This window comes from Condylura cristata, unplaced genomic scaffold (genome assembly GCF_000260355.1).
Source record: "Condylura cristata isolate star-nosed mole 26May11 unplaced genomic scaffold, ConCri1.0 scaffold00003, whole genome shotgun sequence".
Lineage (NCBI taxonomy): Eukaryota > Metazoa > Chordata > Mammalia > Eulipotyphla > Talpidae > Condylura > Condylura cristata.
The window spans coordinates 12,210,228-12,231,325 of NW_004567104.1; positions in this window are offsets into that span (position 1 = coordinate 12,210,228).

Consider the following 21,098-nt stretch of genomic DNA (forward strand, 5'->3'; position numbering starts at 1 on the left):
TGTGTGTGTGTGTGTGTGTGTGTTTTAGTGAGATTGTAAATGGGATGGTTTCATTAAATTCTTCTGTCTCTAACTCATTATTTGTGTACAGAAAGGCAACTTCTTTTTGTGTGCTGATTTTGTATCCTGCCACTTTGTATAACTGGTTTATTTTTTAATAAGTTTGTCCATGGAGTCACTGGCATTTGCTATGTATGTTACTATATCATCTACAAATAATGATAGCTTTACTTCATCTTTCCCAATTTTTATTCCTTTTATTGATATCTCTTGTTCCAGCTAGATTTATAATATTAGTTGAATAGAAGTGGTGAAAGAAGTCATCCTTGTCTTGGACTGCATCTTAGTGGAAAGGCTTTGAGTTTTCAACACTGAGAATGATGCTAGCTGTGGATTTGTTATATATGGCTTATAGTTGAGATATCTTCCATTACATTAATCTCATTTGTTCATGAGTTTTCACCATAAATGAATAATTTTCTTTGTGTTATCTTCCCCCCCCCTTCCATTTCTGTGATGTTGTCTGGTAAAATGTATTTGAGGGAATTCATTCTTTATTCTTTGGAAGCATCTGAGCAGGCTAGATATTAGTTCACCTTTGAAGATTTGACAGAATTCATTTATGAAACCATCTGGTATTGGACTTTTGGTTTTTGGGAAAGTTTTGATTACTAGTTCAATTTCTTTTTGCTTGTGGTTGCTTTGTTCAGGTTTTCTATTTCTTTCCTATTCAATATTGGATGGCTATATAATTCTAAGTATCTAGCTGTTCCATTTAAGTTTTTTAATTTGTCTGCATGTAAATATTCATAATAATCATTTATCCTCAAATTTCTAGTCTGTTGTAATGTCTTTCATTTTTGATCCTATTTATATGAGGTTTATCCTTTTTTTTTTTCTCTTAGTGAGCCACGCTTAAGATTTTTCTATTTTATTTAAAGAATTAGCTTTTACACTTCCATTTATTTATTCTTTGCTTTCTCCTGTATTATTTGCCTCTTCCTGCAATTCTATTTATTACTTAAAAATTCAGTTTCTACCTTCTGTTTATTGTTGTGTTTTTCATGTTATTCATTTCCTTTTCTGAATTTGCTTGTATGCATTGTACTAATTCTTTAATTTTATTTAATAGTGGTCATTTTGAATTCTGTCTGATAATTAAAAATTATCTTCCATGTATTTGTGGCTTAGTTCTGGTGCTTTGTTTACACCTGTGATGTGTTGTTTCCATGAGGGCCTATTCAGCCATTAGTAATATTTTTTTGTCCCCTGAGTTTCCTTCGGGTTTGCTCTGTTGTAGCTGGGGTTTTCATTGTATGTGAGTCTTTCTTTCACTATTCTGGGCATTAACTTGGTAGTAGGAAGAGCTACTGGGTTTTGTAGGATCTGGTGCAATGTTAGAGCCTCCTCCAAAGCACTTCCTGGCCTAGTTCATATGGCTGGTAGGGGTAGGGATGAGGAGTGGTGGAGTTGATGTGACCTTGCCTTGTCCAAGCTGCACCACCAGGCCTGTTTCAATTGATCAGGTAGGTGGAGGATTTCATAAGTTCTCTGCTATATAGAACTAGGCCAAATGGCATTTTTCTGACCCCAAGATACTGGTAGCTGAGTGCTGAGTGGAATATTCTTCCCATGTACAGCTGAGGCTTGAGGTGAAGGTTTAGGCCCTGAGTTCACACTTGGGCATGCCGGGTTCTTGCATGCTCCTGTGGTGCTGGAGGCTGGGACTGGAGATCTGGATGCTTAGTGGGGGAGTTGATGAAAGTCCATGTAAAACAAACCCTGAGTGGCTCAGACTGGGGTGCACTTCTTCTTGAATTGCTGCTGACTGAGATCTAAATGGAATGTACTTCCAGGGTGTGGTTAGGGGCCCACAGTGAAGGACTAGGCCCTGCACAGCCCTGACTGGGTCATGTGTCTTCTCCTGAGATGTTAATGGTTGGGCCTGGAGTCAGGAGTGCTGAATGGGATGCTGCTGAAGATTCCTGATCATGATCACTATTATGATGTTAATCTTTTGCTGTGTATCCTATCTATCCTTTTAACCTATCCAGTGAATGAGAAAAAGCCCCTATTGGAGAGAGCTTTACACGAACATTAATTATTCTGAGTTAACGTACAGATAAGAAACTAATACAAACATGAATCATGAAGTGAAAAAGAAAATTTTTTTCTAGTAAACAAGTTTATAAAACCCTCCAAAATTACTTCAGGTAAATATTATTATTACATACAAATGATCTTACCCATCCTTATACTTTTTCAATAGTGTTTAATCTAACTGTTCCTAGGGAACTAACAAAATCCTAAATTTATATTTTTGTCATAATTAAAATCATAGATACCTAGTACATAGGCACATAATAAATATCCAGAATTATCATATCTCTCATGTTCTTTACGTTTACATTTGAAGAGTAATGTTCTTGGAGATAGATATTACAATGGAAATTATGTAACCACTAGCAATTATCTATATGGCCAGAACTGGGGGATACCAGTTTGGCTCAAAGCAGGGCGTCTTAAAATTATCTGAGAGATGTGCTAACAATACCTAATCACTACTTTACTGGAATTAATGTTTGATTTGGGAATGCTTAAGAGGAGGAACATGGCTGATAGAGATTGTGAAGCAGATACATTTGGTTAAGTCATCTTTATGTGCTAAAACCAAACATCATGTGTACCTGGGTGCTGGGATTTCCATTGTGTCTTTCAATTTATACACACACCAAAAATAAAGTAGCAACGGTTTTAGAATTTAAGCATATGAAAATAAACCTAAGTGTTCAGAGTTAAGTTAGTTCTGATCTAGAAACATTAAAAATACATAAAATGACAACAATGGGAATCAGTGTAAAGGTTTTCTTCACACTATCTTTACAGGCATAGAAGATTAATTAAAGTGTCACACTTCCATTTCTATCTTCACACTTAATGTATAATGACTGGGCAGTTGCTTTCACTTCATATCACTTAACTCACAAGAAAGATATTATTACATATGTTGCATGAGAAAACATTATGAAATTGTTTGATTTGTTGTCTAAATTTCATCAGTCACAATAGAATGGGTGGACTCTCTCACTTCTCTTAGCATTTATTTGAACAAAATTTTTAATGTGTGCCATCAGACAGCCACCCATTTTCTCTAAACAATAGTTTTTATTCCCTAAACTCTTTTCAGTTGTAGGGTAGCATAATGTGACAGTAAGTGTCTCCAAGCACTAGTTGAACCAAATTATACTCTTGAGTATGTGCGTGCTTCGCCTATTGATGGCAAAATTCCTGCTCTGTTGTCTTTCCTCATCAGCAGTCTAACTAAAGTGTTCATTGAGTAATGATTACAGGATGCTATTTAATGAAAATGTTACCCATGATTTGGAGCCCAATGTGACCCCCACTACTATTGTACTATTAAAGACTATCTACCTACTCCCCATGGATTTACAACTGTGGACAGCAGATATCTTGAGTTGCCAAAATATGCCAGTAAAATTAATTTTAAAAGTTCTTGAAGTACAAAGTATTAAAACCAATATAGAAATGCACAGAAAGTAGGGCCCTACCTGGTGACACAGCAGGTTAAAGCACAGCACCAAGAAGCTAAAGCTACTTCTGCATGAGATCGATCCCCACCCCGGAGGTGATCCACATGGCACAGCAGACATCTCCTGACCTGCCCGCTGCTCCTCTCAGCAGTGTACTTCCATCAGTCTGCCTGTTCTGCTCCCCACTCTGTCTCTGGTGATTCCTCTCACCCCCACACCTCTGACCTGTACTCCAGCTCTGTATGCATAAATAAATAAATCTTAGAAAAAAAAAAAAAAGAAAGTAAAACATCTAACCCTTGGGAAAATTAAATATAAAGAGTCTTGCTTATACTAATTTGGTTTAAAGTTATAACATCATTTTAAATCAGCTTTTATTTGGGAGATGAAATGAAGATGCCATGGATTAATGTCAATTTCAATGGCCAGCATGTATCCAAAGGCAAACATTTCATTCTAAATCAAATAGAAGTGCATTGTTTAATTCATGCTGATCATTTGTTGCACTCTTGCCAGAAAATTAACACTTACAGTTTGCAAATCCATCATTTCTTAAGTTCATCTTGGGAAAGCTCTTTCTTCTATTATTGTACTGAGGTTTTATGGACTTTTGATGGTTCTCAGGGTAATCAACACTGGAAGAGCTACAAGATTAAAGTAGATTAAAGTTATGAAAGCAATAATATTAGTATATTCAACATTATTCCCTAATTTTTTCAGTGCCTCAAATCTAAGAGTAGGAACTATTAAACTTGGATATGACAGTTGGCTTCCAATGACCATCATTCTAATAATAATAAAAAAAAATTCTTCAGCCACTTGTTGCTGAATAGTCAAAATAACAAGAAATTACAAATTTCATAATGCCTACTGCCAAATTTTCTTAGCATTGAAAGAAATATTTCAATAGCTGTTTTAAAAATAAATTTTTGTAAAAAAAAAGTTCTTTGAAATTGATAAGATATGCTTTCAAATTTTTAATCAATACACTATCCAATTCATTAGTTATTCAATTAACAATATTTGTTTCAGGCACTGGGCTATATAATAGAGAAGCAATTTCTGCTCTTAAGAAATGTGGTTTTTGATAGATCAGATAAATGAGCTAATACAGAAACAGTAAAGGATATCATACATGTAATATTAGAAACATTTACAAGGAAGGATAAAGTTCAATTACACAAATGGGCAATTTGAGAAAGGGAAGAGATAAGGTATAATGTGAACACTACAAAGGCTTTATGGCAGAGATGAGTACTGAGTTGAATGTAGAAAGTCAATAGATATTTCCTATATATTTGTAATGGTCTAAAAAAGGTCCACACTTTCTTTGACATTCCTGCACTAATCGGTAAACTCTCATCCTCTTGAATGTGAGTCATCCTCAGCAACTCACTTCTAATGAATATAATGCAATGAAAGAGATGTGTGACTTTCAAGGCTAGTTTTAAGGATGACAGTATCCTTTTGACTTTCTTGCTCTATTAAGGCATTCTGTTTGAAGACTTAAGTCACTCTGTGAACAGTCTGACTCCCTTGAAGCTGCCATCCTAAGGAAACTATTCCCAGATTTCCAAAGAACCTTAGATATTCCAGATCCCAGCTGTTCGAGTCCTTCCAATCCAGGCACCAGACATGTAAATTAGCAAGTCTCAGACAAGTCCAGGTCAGCCACTGTCTGATTGCTTCCACCTGAGAGAGCCCATTGAGCAAGAACCACGAAGATAATCTCCAACAACTCTCAAAACTACAAGGTATGTTAACATGATTTATTATAAAACAAACTGTTATTATAGAACTGTTAGAAATGAGGGGAGCCTGTGAAACACTATGAAGATTTAAAATGTTCTGGTGTTTCTAAACAAGAAAAAATAGCTGAGTATTGCCAAAACTTTAGGGCAGAGCAAGAGACCAGACTATAGAGAGGCTAGGGCATGATCTCAGAAACCCTGCCATAAAATTGGATTTTTTTTTAAATCATGGAACCAATGGATATTTAGTTTTAAAATCTATTTAGTTTGGAAATACATCTATTTATAAAGAATAGTTTCTATGATTTTTGAAAATGTCAGAAAATCATTTGTTAAGACAAATACATAGATGGGAACTATTGATGTGTTTGTCTTGTTAGTGTGCATACTCTTAACCGCTGAAATGACAAAAAAGTAACTGCTTGGTTTAGCACTTCATTTCACTGAAATCAAAGCAACCCACCTTGGATAACAGCTCGTCCAGACATATTATCAGTTAGGGGTTCTTTTCTAGTCAGCAGCTCCAGGGGCTCTGGCTTTATTTTAGAAGAATTTCAGTGCTTTGTTTAAATGGTTCATCTAAGCACTATGCACTTGGTTAACTTTTTGTGGCTATAAAGATTACTTAGTTAGAATCTTTAATTATAAGAACTCTAAGTGGAAGAAAAGTTAACATACTACAAAGCACATACAGCTATCTAGTCCCAAAGCCAAAAATAAGATGCACACCTCTTTTGACTTAGTTTTTGTAGAACATTTACAGCCTGCCTGCTAGTGGCCATGTTGGAAAGGACACAGAATAAAATGTCAAAGTCCTTAGTGCCTGCTTTCCATAGAAATATTACTTGGTTTAGCAAAAAAAACACTAACATGTTGACAATCAATAATGTAATTCAATTAAGTATTATATTTCTAGTAGAAAACATGTATCTCATGTTCATAAAAGAAAACTTAAGTTCATATGGAACTATTTAAAATACTATTTAAGTTCATATGGAACTTCTAGATTAAAAAAAACTCATTTACCAAATGTGAGCAGATATACTCAAGGAAAATTTGGGGAAACACCACAGCATAGTAAAAACACTGTAAATCATAAAAACAATGTAACAGAATATTAAATAGGACTTGCCCTTTTGCCTCTGAATTTCAGGTGAATCCCTATAACAAAAAATTAATCACTGCCTTCTAAAAGAAAGGTGCTAGACACGTTCACACTAAGTGCACCAACAATGCACACTAACCAGCACCAACATGTGTGCAGTAACTGACTCCTATACCTGTGTTCTGTTGACAACACAGCACTGAAAAACTGAAAAACAGGAGTTGTGAACCAAGCCATATAATGCAGGATGCTGCTCAAAGAGCAAGAGCCTAGCCTTTTTATTGGTAGAAGAATTATCCAGCATCGGTTGTAAGGGAAAGGAGAACAATGAGGGAAGGGAGGAGTGGTGAAACTACAAAATGTGCTATGTGATCTACAGTTTCAGGGGTGAAGAGTCTGCTCCCAGGTACTTCTCATCTGCTTGAAGACTTGGTAATGTAATGGAGGTCAAGCCCTAGATCTAGATCCTCAGCCATGTTTCAATCTTGTCAACAAGGTTCCACTGATCAGCTTCTGGTGTCCCTTGTTCTACAGCAGTCAATGCCTGCCCTGGTGTTCCCAGTCACAGTTCGTGAAGTATAAACCTTGAGTAAGTTTATGCATTGGTCAAAGGCACCATGGGCATTCCCGGACATACCTTAGGATGCACACCTTTCCGAGAGTGATCAAACTTTCTGCTCTTGATTGATCTGAAAGGCATCTTGCAGGGCTGGGCTCCTATAACTGATTGACTGGGCAGTTCCAACCTTGAACAAAAATGCAGAACCATAGGTAACAAAAATGGTGACCAAACAGAATGCTCAGGATTAACAGCCCCACACACTGGCTCATCAAAAAGTTTAATCAATGTAAAGAGTTAGTAGCCTTAGAAAGCGTGGACTCCCAGATCAAGATAAGAAAGAGGGATATATGAGAATTGGCAGAATATTAGCATGTCTCTAAATGGAAACACTAAGCTCTCAATCTCCAACTACTACTTGGAAGAATCTGAATATATTCCTAGACTGTACAACCATGTAGACTGGCCCCTGCTTCTCCTTTGGGGGATGTTGAAGGTAGGATGGTTTAGCTGACTTAATACCAGGCCAGTAGAGATAGCAGAAGTGGGGAGTAGTTGTACCTGTATTGTTTTGTGAAGCAAAATTTGAGCATCCTCATGCCAAATGGACTCCTCAGAGGTAGGCTTAAAAACATTGATGGGCCTCAGCCTAAAGGCCACCCAAAGGAAGTAATTGGAAAAGTGCCTCAGAGTGCAAGAAGTTCCAAGAAAGTAGCCAGAAAACAAATTCCTTTCAATGGCCAGCATTTGGAAATTTGACATGGAAGATGATATAGAAAGATGAATGAATAGAGTCTACTTTAAGAAGACATCTTTTCTTCTTCAATCTCCATCTCTCTCCTTCTGAACTCTGGAGCAGATAGTTACACAGCAGAAGGGAGAGCATAGGCCTGTGTGACTTTATCACTTCCTCCTCCAATAGCCAGTTCAGGCCTTAGCTGAAGCAGGGGAAAATACTTTGATCAGATGGATGTTTGAAGATTTGTCTTAAAATGGAATTATCCAGGTAACAATTGAATATCAAAGTATCCATACATTGAGACTGACTTGAAAGATGTGAAATCTCCTGACTGAGAAATTAGGAGACATAATTTTAGCCTGTGCAAACATGGGGAAAAAATAAAGCTGTATCCTAATTGTAACCCATCCGAATATTGCTCATTCAATAAGTTGCTTATAGGGAGAAAAATATAGTTCTCAATACTGTCACCTTAAATCAGTTCGAATCCAATTTCATTTATAAATTGGTACACTTTGACATGTTGTAAGGTTACGGAAGGAAGAACTGAGATGATACATTATCACAATTTGGCGGATCATTCAAAATAATATTTGGTTATTTCTTCCTCCTTTTAGTTTCCATTTTATAATTAAAAAAAATAAGGAACTTGGCCCTCCCTGGTGGCGCAGCAGGTTAAAGCACAGCACTAAAAAGCTAAAGCCACTTCCGCATGAGTTCGATTCCTGCCTGCCCCGGAGGTGACCACATAGCGTGGCAGACCTCTCCTGACCTGCCCGCTGCTCCCCTCAGCAGTGTGCTTCGTCCATCTGCCTGTTCTGCTCCCCACTCTGTCTCTGGTGAAGCCTCTCGCCGCCCCTGAACCTCTGGCCTGTACCCCAGTTCTGTATGAATAAATAAACCTTTTAAAAAATAAATAAGGAACTTATAATTAAGTTGCTTATTTAGAGATTGAAAACAAAATAATAAAAATGAGTGGGTGGAATATACAGCAACAAATGGTCCAAGACTTTTAATATAAGTCGGATGCAAACTTGAATTTATTAGAGGCCAGATTAGTAGATACAAAATTCGTAATATCTGATTGACTAAAGTAAAGTTTCTAGTTTTTCAAGAGCACAAAAGATAAATTCTTTTGGGTTGCTAACCCCTAAAAATGATTTTATTATATAAAACAGTAAGACATTTTTCTTTTGCTATGCTTTCTAGATAATCTAAAATTTACAGTCCAATTATATTGCAAAGGTTAATTATTTTGCCTATAATTTGAAAATCATAAAGTTCATAAAGTCTATTTAAATTACAATATAGCAAATATTTATGATCCTACTGATATTCCCTGTGTTCTATTTCCAAGTAGGATGGAAGTCAGCCTTGTGCACCTACATATGTGTTGTGTGTAGCATGAGGGTGCCTAAACAGAAACAGAGAACAACCTAAAAAAATATTTTTCCTTGAAATTAACCAGATCTGTCCTCAGTATGCTTCCTGCCCCCATGTGGCCCATTCAGGCCAGGTCCACAAAAGCCAACTACCCTATGTTTTCATATTTTTACTTTCCACTCTGCAAACAAAAACTCATTTTGCCAAGGGTCAGCTTAGTTTAGAAGTAAAAAACATGATTCAATAAATCTACTAGCTTGCAAATGCTTAAAAGCCAATTATCTCTCCCAGAAATGTTTGCAGTTTTACGTGGGTACTCTTTTGTAAGCCCAAATATTATAATTATAGGGACTTTCCAATACCATAACAAAATGAAACAAACCCAGCATCCCAACCCACATGGCTTATACCTTAAGTACAGCACCAATGAGTGATTTCTTGTGCTAGGAGAATGGAGCAATAGGGATAGCAGTCAATTTATACCTAGGTTACGTATGAAAGGTACTCTCTCATTCAATGTTTAGTTTCCTTGAGTGCAAAAACTCATGAAAATATAGTAATCATTTTTAATGTATTTTAATTAAATTGAGTCCTTTGCAACATTAAAAACAACATTTCTAAATTTCTAATAATCAAATTAAATGACAAAGAAAAGTCTGAAAAAGTGTACCCCCCTGACCCCCATGACAACCAAAAATAGTTTAATTCACTGAATGGGAAGATGCTTTGAGTAATCTAAAACAAGCCAGATAGCTTCTTAAACTTGGGAGGCCCACATAGCAAAGCCATTACATTCTTCAAAGAAAGTTTGTGTTCTGGTGTTTTTTCCCAAGATTGTTAATGTTTTGGAAATAACAGTAAGCTGTTCATTTATGCATGATGAATACTTTTCTGAGAAGCTCATCTCTAATTTGGAGAACTTTGAAAGAAACGCTGAACAGTGTCCAGGGAGCAGGACACAGAGGCGTAGCAAAACACTTGTCAGGCACCCTTGAAAATGTAGTTTTCCCCACACATTATGGCAATTTGTTATATAAGGGTGATGTTACTTGGTTGGGTAAAACATAGTCAAAGTAGCTTTCAAACAGAAAGAACATCTTTAGATTCCTTAATCCCCCCTCATTTTTTAGACTGCTTAGTCGTTGACTCATAAGACAGAAGGTTGAATTCTAATATTAGGTCAGCTACTAAAACTTTGATATTACTTGACTTAATAAATTTGATCTTTTTCTGTACTTGCAAGGTATGAAGGTTGCACTGTACTCAGTGTTCCCTCCCATGCAACCCCTGGCTATCTCCTGGACAGGCTGCATTGCCTGTCCCATATGGCTCTGCTCTCACTTTGACTCACACAATTTTTTCAAATGCTTCAACATTGCAGTTTATGCCTCCCATGAATCAGCATCAAAATTCTGGGTCTTTTTCTTAACTCATCTCTCTACTTATCTCATTTTTATCAATTTTATAGCTAATACAGTTATCCTTATGCTTGTTACCATTTGCTATTGCTTTCTAGTTCCTCCTCCTGCCCCTCAAGCTCTATACCTTGTGAGCATAGCAAAAGAAAACAAAAAGTTCAATAGGTAATACAAACTTACAAGTATTTAGCAAAAATCATGTAGAAGATATAGGCCAAGAGCAGCCTTCTGCTCCATCCAAAGGAGAGAGCAGATCACTGAGTTGTAAAATATGTTGACTCTTTGATCTTAATTTAAGTAATTCCATTAACTTCTCCATCCTCTCAGTTCAGTACCTTGGGTTAATTTTTTTTTCTTTAGTAGCTAAAGCCTATAAATCTACCTTGTAATCAAATATATTGAGTGTTCTTTCATAATCTGCCTAAAATTATCCCCCCACTTTTATTACACAGAATGTCCACTTTTTCTTCTTAAGGTAATCCTACTTTCCTTTGCCTGACCCATTTAAATTTTGGATTCATCAGTGCCTTAATGGAACAGCAACCCTGGTAATGGATGAGATCACTCAGTATGAGCACAGATTGAGAAGAAAGCTAAGGAGAGCAGACCAATACTTTAGGGTCAGGCAATAGAGAGACATCAAAGGAAGAAATCAAAAAGCATTAGCAGTAAAAAAAAAAAAAAAAGGACAGAAGAAAATAATGTTTTCCAGGAAACCAATGCGGGAAGAACCTATTTCATGTGGAAAGTAGGGATGGGGAGACTCCAGAGAACAGAGTTCATGTCAAAATGTAATTTCAAGAGATCTCACAATGTGGAGATAATGATAAAACAAATGACAGTTTGCAAAGTATTGAAACTTGAATAGTAGGTAAACTTTCAGCATATTTACAAATGAATAAGAAAGATATAAAATAATAGAGAAGAAAGGTTCAGGGATAGCTACTTTCTGAACTGAGATGATTTGTTTTGACATGTTTGTAGAGATAGCCAGCAGAGAGGAAGAAAGAGAAGCAGTAAGAAAGATGATAACTGAGGCAAACATAATAAAAGTGGCAAGAAAAAAATGAAACTGGAACCTGATAACAATTTAAGTAAAAAGTGAGTCTTATCAAAAGACTCTTTTTCCACCAATTAACATTTCAAAGTTGTTTTTTTTTAAGATTTATTTATTTATGCATACAGAACTGGGGTACAGGCCAGAGGCTCAGGGGCAGCAGAGGCTTCACCAGAGACAGAGTGGGGAGCAGAATAGGCAGATGGACGAAGCACATTGCTGAGGGGAGCAGCGGGCGGGTCAGGAGAGGTCTGCCACGCCATGTGGTCACCTCTGGGGTAGACAGGAATTGAACTCTTGCGGAAGTGGCTTTAGCTTCTCAATGCTGTGCTTTAACCCGCTGCACCACCAGGGAGGGCCCTCAAAGTTATTTTTTTTTATTATTTTCCTCACATTCTAGTTATTAACGAAGCCTTTCTGTAATTGAAAATCTGCTTATCTAGTCCCTAAGTGACAGCAATACAATGTCCCAAGGGCCCCCTTTACCATTTTAGTATATTGCAATGCTTACTATTACCCATCAATAATTTTTTTGAAAGCCCTGTTCTAAATATAAATATTTAGGTTTAAATAAGTACTCTGTCAATTAAATTGATATTGTTGTCTTGTTCTCTTCAGATTCCTAGGTAATAAATAAGAAAAATATGTCCCCAAGCGATAACATAAAAACAGTTATATTAGAACAGTTACATATTCTCATGGAAATAAAACATACCATAAGAGAAATTTGATGAAAAGAATGAAATACATTGAAAAATTCATTTCCCAGTTAAAGTATCTGCAGAAGCTTTGAAAGGAGAATTGCTAAAGCGAACTTAAATTAAATAATACCCTACTGACAAACACCAAAAGGGCAGTGTTCAGTTTCACTGGAGTTTATTTGATACCTGACATAATGATTGGATCTTAGACAATCATTAAAATCACAGGCTACTAAATTACATAGTGAGGAGCTTATAGGTCTTGGTCTTTTAACACAAGGAAAAGGAGCTTCAGTCAACTTGCCAATCACCTTCTTAGACAGAGCCTCCCGTTTTGGATAAAATGTTACAAGTAATGGAAGTGTTGCAAATTAAGTAGCAGCTCTGTTTACAGGAACATCACTTGAATGACTATTAAAACTTAATGTAATTTAAGTGTGACATCTGATGGAAACAGTTACACAGGGCACCATCACAAGCATCTGTCTTTATAGTCTCGTTCGAAAACAATTCCAGGTCAGCAAATGTGGGACACCCCATGAGAAGTTAAATGATAGTCATACACACAGTCTAGAGCAGGGAGCATTTAGTATTCCTTCCTTAGTTAGAACAAATTAAACCTCCCAGTTTCAGTCCTCAGTGGGATGAGTATAGATTGTTTTTCTCTTTAGAACTCTCCTCACTATGTACACTCCTCACTATGTACACTCCTCACTATGTAATGCTATATAAGTTACCTCACCAGTGTCCCCAGTCCTTCTCGTGGAGGGGAGCACCGCAGGGCACCAATTGACCACTTCCAGTGAGATCTCACAGCTTTGTTCTACAACTTCAGTGGATTAGAAAGTCAAGTCACTCTTGCTTAGAAAGTTCAGAGAAATGCTGCCAGATGATGAAAATACCTGCCTTTTAATCCATTAACAGCTTATTCTATATAAATCTGAAAACATTTTGGCTTATAAATGAAACCATTAGAGGGCTTCCCTGGTGGGGTGGCACAGGGTTATAGACAGAGTGCCATCAAGCTATTGATCCCTGGAAAAGAAGCTGACTTACATGGCGCAGCAGACCTCTCTTGTCTTGTCCACTGCACCCCTCAGCAGTGTGTTTCAATAGATCTGCCTGTTCTGAGCCCCACTCTGTCTCTAATGAATCCTCTCATCTTCCACACCTCTGACCTGAACCCCATTTCTTAAATGCATAAGTAAATAAATCTTTAATAAAAATAAAAATAAAAAATAAATGAAACATGAGAGCAACTGGAGGTAGATAGAGGTTCATGATGAGATTGGGAGCAAGGGGTTAATGTTAGTACCATGGTCTCTACCATTTCTTAAAACACATGTTTATTAAACTCAGGTTTGAGACTGGAAATACCTACTTTTAGCAAGTCAGGTTCTTCATTACCAGAGCAAAATCAGAATTCTAAAAATAAAATTCAAATATTTTAATTTCTGCCACTTTCTGTCAATTCTGATTTCATGAATTCAAGTAATTTTGAACTTTCTTTTAATAAACAGATTATAGTTTAGGTTTTTAAAGAGTTAAACAAATATATTATTAACTACCTTATAAGTATAGTCTTATCAAAATTCATTATACTTATTATAAAGATGTTGTATAACCATCACAAAGAAAGTCTCTGATACAAATCTAATTTTCAAGTGAAACTGGCCTCCAAAACAAATAATGTTGTTTTGTACATGCTTATATATATAATAGGGGTTTTATTAATTTGATTCATCCTTTTCATGGAGTGCTAGCCAACATGCAGTCCATCTACAAGAGCTTTAGTCTCCTTAACCTAATAAATATTTCCACACACAACCACCTATATCTCTATTAACTAACTAAATAAATAATAGTTTATTCCAATATTTTTTTCATTACTGACTGATCATTCTAGCCTCAGAGCTCTTGATAAGCTGGAACTGATACCAGAAATTCCATTTTTTTCCTTTTTACCCACATGTCAAAACTGTCATTGTAAAAGCTAATAAATAGACAGAGTATAGCAATGTGGTGGAAATATTAACCTATGATTCCATTAGCTAGAGCCATAATTTCTTCCTTAAGACTTGTTTGTACTCAACTTTCTAACCTTAATAGTATACTTTCCAATGTTAAAGAAAAAATACTCACAAATATTGCCATATTTTGTGTGTTATATATGTCAAATTTTACAGAATGAAACTAAATTCTCTAATGTTGAAACAATAGAATGTTTTCTAGATGCTGCCATATGAAGTAAGAAATGTTTAACAAGTTTTACTTAAACAGCTCTCAGATTTTCTAGAAATTCATTCACTTTGTAAAACTTACTAATATCCCCACAAATATCCAGTAAGCTATTTGGCTGCTACCATTCAAGACAAATGTATACATAAAGTAGTGAAATACAAGAAAGTACAAAATGAATTAGAGTTGATATCTCAGTAAGGATTGGTTTATATAAAAAACAAAGTTGAACTATTTGGGCAGAAATAAAGATTGCTAAATAAGATGTGAGCTATGTAATGGAAAGAATAGGTGAAAATTTCTAAAACTCTGAAAGTCTGAAAGTATTATGTTACTGAAAATAAAAGCTTATAAACAAGAAATCACAAATACTAATTCACTTCATTTGTGTCTCTCCAAAGTCATTCATTTAAGCAAAGCGCATAGATTTGACCTTTCAAATCTTTCCCAAAAATTATTCTTACAATTATTTTAATCTGGGCCCTTCTTAGTGGCACAATGGGTAAGTCTCAGAGGCACTACGAACCTATCCACAACCAGTACAACACCAGTTATATCTCTGGCCAGGGAGGTGACCCACATGACATGGCAGACTTCTCCTGTCTCTCCTGCTGCTCCCTTCGGCAGTATATTTCAGTAGATCTACCAGTTATACTCCCCACTTTGTTTCTGGTGAATCCTCTCACCCCCGTGCCCCACAACTATTGTCTGTACCAGTTCTTGTGCTCAAGAATAAATCTTTTTTAAAAAGAATGATTTTTTTTAAGATTTATTTATTTGTGCATACAGAACTGGGGTACAGGCCAGAGGCTCAGGGGCAGCAAGAGGCTTCACTAGAGACAGAGTGGGGAGCAGAACAGACATATCTACAAAGTACACTGCTGAAGGGAGCAGCGGGAGGGTCAGCAGAGGTCTGCCACGCCATGTGGTCACCTCCGGGGCAGGCGGGAATCGAACTCATGGGAAAGTGGCTTTAGCTTCTTAGTGCTGTGCTTTAACCCACTGTGCCACCAGGGAGGGCCTAAAAAGAATGATTTTATTCTTATATTTTATCACATTATGCCTTTTAAATTTACTTTAATTCTCCATGTTTTTCTCATCAAGAGTCATGAGAACTAAGTGTAATTCTGTGACACTGATTCATAAGGTCCATTATGAGACAATGGTGTCAGTTCCAAATGGGATTCCAACTTTCTATTTATGCCACATGCATTGTTTGTTTTTAAAGTTATACTTGTTAAGGTTTTGTTGATTTGCATCACAATAGATATCCTAGGGTAGAGGTTGCAGCTCTCAAATTGTAAGTTATTTCACCACACTCACCAAAGCTCCAGTATCCTCTATTACACACCCCTCTTCCCTTTGCTCCCACCACCACAACTCCCTCTGGTCGTCTTAGTCAGAGTCCCATGTGCTCTGGCCCCATCCCTGTTTCCATTACTCCCTTCACCCTCTAGCTTAGAATATGATTTGGAGTCCAAACATCTGAATATACTTCATAACAACTAACTCTTATATTTTGGCTCATGTTTATCATATACCATTCTATTTTGTGTATAACACCTTTAATCCTTAAAACCCTAGGAATAAATTTCAGTAGGAGCACCATTTATAGATGAGGCAACAGATGTACAGGCTGTCAGAAAGTTTCCCTGTACAATACAATTTTTGGAAGACAAAAATGTAGTTGCACTTGACCCATGTTTGTATAAATCAAAAATGAGTCACAAAGAAAATAATATCGCCATTTCATAAAAAGTTAAGCGTAAGTTTAGCATACAACCCAGTAAATGCCATTATAAAATTCTACCCAAGGAAATGAAATCATGTTTACACAAAGATTTGCATGTGAATGTTCATAGCAAAATTATTCATAATGGGCAAAATGAAAAACAACTCATTGTTGTGAGTGGATAGAGAAAGTGTATTTTATCCATGCAATGGCATATTTTTCAGCAAAAAAAAAGAAAAATGTAATATTGACACAGTTTAAAAGGATGAACCCTAAAATTATTATAAAAACAACAAACAATAAGTAAGAGAAACAAATATATTTATATAATTTGGTAAATTAAAAAAAAATATTATTAAATGTGCATTTTATAGGGGAAAATTTGGTAATATGTAAGTTATAACCCAGTAAAGTTATTTAAAAATCTTATGAGCAGGAATTAGGCAGAGGTGATGATTGCACACTTCTATGTACTACATGCCACTGAGTTGTATGCTTTGTATGCTTTGATGTGGCTAACTTTGTGTTACAAGGAATTTTACCAAAATAAAAGCAAAATAACTAAACTAGTTGAATATTGTCAAAATGTATATTTTATATGTATATTAAATTTGTTTTGTATATTTACTTTTCTTTATATAATTCATATTTATAATATAAAAAGCAAGAAACAACAAAGGAAAAAATTAATATCCATTATTCTACCAATTATGAAAACCTTCAGTTCATTTGTGGGCATATATCCTGGCAGCATTCTTTTTTCTGTATATGTAATCCTTTTATATGCAATATAATATGTCTTTACAATTTAACAATATGAACAACTTATATTCTGCTAATAAGATGGAAAGGTGTAAAAGTTTGGAACTGGGGCCCTCCCTGGTGGCACATGTTTGTGTTAAAGTACAGTACTATAAACCAGCCACAATCGCTTTAGCATGAGTTTGATTCCTGGCCAGGAAGGGGAACAACATGGCGCGGCAGACCTCTCCTGCCTTGCCTGCTGCTCCCCTCAGCAGTACATTTCAGTAGATCTGCCTGTTCTGTTCCCAGTTCTCCCTCTGGTGAATCCTATCCCTGCCCCTGTACCTCTGGCCTATACTCCAATTCTGTATGCATAAATAAATCTTTAAAAATAATGTTTGAAACTAACTGTTCACATCTCTTGAAAATGAAACCCACTTTGTGGGTGATACAATCACCAACCCACCAATTAGAATCTGAATCATGGCATGTTATATGGACTGAATTCCTTGTCCCCAAAATTCACATGTTGAAATTATAATGTAGCAGCATTGGAGGACACGTTCCATAAGAAGATAATTTCCATAAAATAACTCATAAAGATGTGGCTACAAACCCAAGAGGACTAGTATCCCCACAAGAAGAAACAATAGACAGCTCATTTCTCTCCACCATGTGAGGATACATAGACAGTGATCACCTGAAAGTCAGGAGGCTGCCTTCATCTGAAACCAAATCAACTGGCTCATTGATCGGGTACTTCCCCATCTTCAGAACTGTGAAAAAACACATTTCTATTGTTTAAGCACTCCAGTCTGCAGGATTTTGCTATGGTGGTATGAATGAAGTAATAGAGCATGTCTTCTAAGCAAACCTAGTTCCTGGACTTATTAGGAAGCTATGCAAGAGCCTTTCTTGAATATGATCATTTTATTTCAGGCACTTAACTAGGAACTTTAAGCAAGCTATTTATTTTTATCCAAGAATCCCATGAAATGATTTGTAAATAAGAAAACCACACTCAGAAAAGTAAACTAACTTATTCAAAGTCACATGGCTACTAAATAGCAAAGCTTGAATTTGAACCCAGGCATGTCTTAAAGCAGAACTTATTTCTGTGCTGGACAGTTCATTATACTCTGTTTCTCAATACAACAGAATACAGGGTCTAAGTGGCTGTGATAGGAATTGATAATGTATAATCTATATCTGTACAATTTTCCTGATTATCATTTGCTAATCACCTACCATGTGCTAACTACTTTTAGTGAAAAGTCATAAATGTAAAACTGTATAATTTAATTTTATTCTTTAGTCCAAAATTCTGGACAAGATAGTGAATATTTTAGGGGTTAAAGGGCACACAATCTCTGTGGCAAATACTCAGCTCAGTTCCAGCAAGCAAAAGCAGCCATAGACCATAAGTAAGTGAATAAGGCTGTCTGGATTCCAATAAATTCCATTACAAAAAACACAGTAGGTGGTCTTCATGCCATAGTTTGTCAACTCCTGCTGTGATTAGTAGGAAGTGATTGAAGCTTCCTAAGATTTGCTCAATGATGTATGTAGCTTTCAAAATGGACTTGGTAGTAATATGCAAGGTAATTTGGAGGAGGGAGAAATTGAAAAAGAGATGGCTTGAGAAAACTAAGTTTGAAAGTCACATTTAAAAAAAAAAAGTATATGAAATATGAATGTTAAAATTACATGTTGAGGTCTTTCCTGGTGGCACAGCTGGTTAAAGCACAGCACTAATAAGCTAAAGCCACTTCAGCATGAGTTTGATCCCAGCCCCAAAGGTGATCTACACCGTGCAGCAGATCTCTCCTGACATAACCCTGCTCCCCTCAGCGGTGTACTTCGTCAGTTGGCCTGTTCTGTTCCCCATTCTATCTCTGGTGAATCGTCACTGCCCCTGCCCTCTGGCCTGTACCGCAGTTCTGTATGCATGAATAAATAAATCTTAAAAAAAATTACATGTTGATCCAGGGTAGAACTCAGAACTTTCCCTTTTTAAATTTCAAAAACATACCTTTTGTGTCAGTTTCTTTCTTAGGAAAATAATCCATTGACCAAAGAACTTAAAGATGTTCAAAGTACCATTCTCCCCTCCCCTCACCCCAGTCTGTCTGTCTCTCTCTCTCTCTCTCTCTCTCTCTCTTTCCATATTTGTATGTCTTATAACACAGTTACCACAGGGAGTAAGGAACCCCAAAACATAAGTCAATGTCTTTATTTGTAATCATATTACTTAGAAAATCAACCAAGGAATGAGGATGTAAAATAAGAGTGAAGCTGAGGAGTTCATGCCTCACAAATTGCTTACAATTTGAACACAAACCTGGGTTGATGTGTTACAAAGAAATCATTCATTGATATTGCCTTCCTTGGGAGGAGATAAGAACTAGGCCACTTGACCTTTTATTTCTCTCCATAAAATGCTGGTATGACAATTTCCTTGTGAGGTAAAGAGCACACAGACTTGACTACACTGTTTAGCAGATGAGAAGGAGAAGACTCCGGGGAATTTTAAATTACTTGGTCAAGATCATCCAATTAAACATTGCTTTATCTGGGAGAAAAAGCAAAACACTATGAATTTCTATCTACATTATCTCACAGCCACAAAATAGAAAATGAACCATTCATTTAATGAGCCAATTTTTGTCTATATGATGACAAAATATTGTTGTGACTCATACTTTTAAATTAACCAGCTGTTAGGTAATGTGGTGCAGAACAACTGGCATTCCAAGCCACTCATTACTTCATCCAGTTAACTGCACTGCATTATAACTGTTAGCAAAAGCACACTCGTTCAATTGTTCATGCATTGTTTACTGGTTAAACACTTAGTGAGTACCAGCTGTTTCCCAATGCAGGACAGTGTGCTTTAAAAAAAAAAAAAAAAGTAATGCAGAGATGAGCGAGATTGTGTTTACAATTTCATAGGAAAGAAGGCAACAAAGGAAATATTTATAAATAAATACCAGAATGTAACTGTCATCTGTTGACAAAATGTCAGGTTCTTACAACCTATGGGGTTTCTCTCTTTGAGGAAAGATCATTTGATAGAACTCTGATACGTTAAATTCAGTTTCTACCAATGCCACTGACTAGCTGTTTACTATTTGTTTAGTCCTAACTACTCACCCCTCAGTGTCCTCATTTATCAATTGGTTTGCATGAAATGTTTGCTAGTGTCTTTCCTACAAGAACTACTTTAACTTTCCATAATTTAAGATTGGAAAGGACATAACAAGTGTGAATTTCAAAGAAGAAAAGAGGCTATGTTGGAAAAATAGAAACTCTCAAAGACAAAACAATGGATCGGAGTTGATAAGAAGAGACAGGCAAACTCCACCTGCAGCTGAGCCAGCTGCAGAGGTGAGAAAATATAACTGTAATAACAATATGTACGTTTGTTAGGTGAATACCGAGAAATAGAATCTACTCAGATGACTGGATGGAGGGATCAGGCTGGAAGCAGATAGAAATGTTGATGACTAAATTTCAGTGAAGGAAAAAAATTATTTGGGTCAATCCCTTTTCTGCAAAGACAGCTGCAAAGGAGAGGGGGAACTGTGGGTGTGGAAAAGGACATCACTGCAGGATGTGACATCTCAAAGGGTCAGGCCTGAACCACATCACAACAGCAGTGGAAACATTCTTGTTTCCATACCACTGGGCTACTGGGAAGAGCCACAGAGATCTGTCATGAGCAATAGAACCACCTTATGGGAATCTCTAAAAACAATCGCTGATTAAGTCCAAGTCAACCGAGAATGAAAAGTTTAGAAGCAATAGGATGTTGGAATATAATCCATTACAATGTCATCAGAAAGTATTAGTAGGAAAGGTGAAGAACACCCCCAGAACCTCCAAACCTGTCTGCTCTGAGTAGTTTCTGCCATCCGACAAAACAAAATCTAGTATATAAAGCCATTAATGAAAAGTAACTGTTACAACTAGTGTGTAAAAAGAAGAGAAGGAAAGAATAGATAAAATATTTTCCAAAATAAGTATTGAGAGTTACACATCCCCTCATGGGTAAGTGCCCTGCCAAAGAAGATTGGACCAAAGCAAAGCAGGGCTGCTGAGGCCTGCAAGCCTGCCTCGA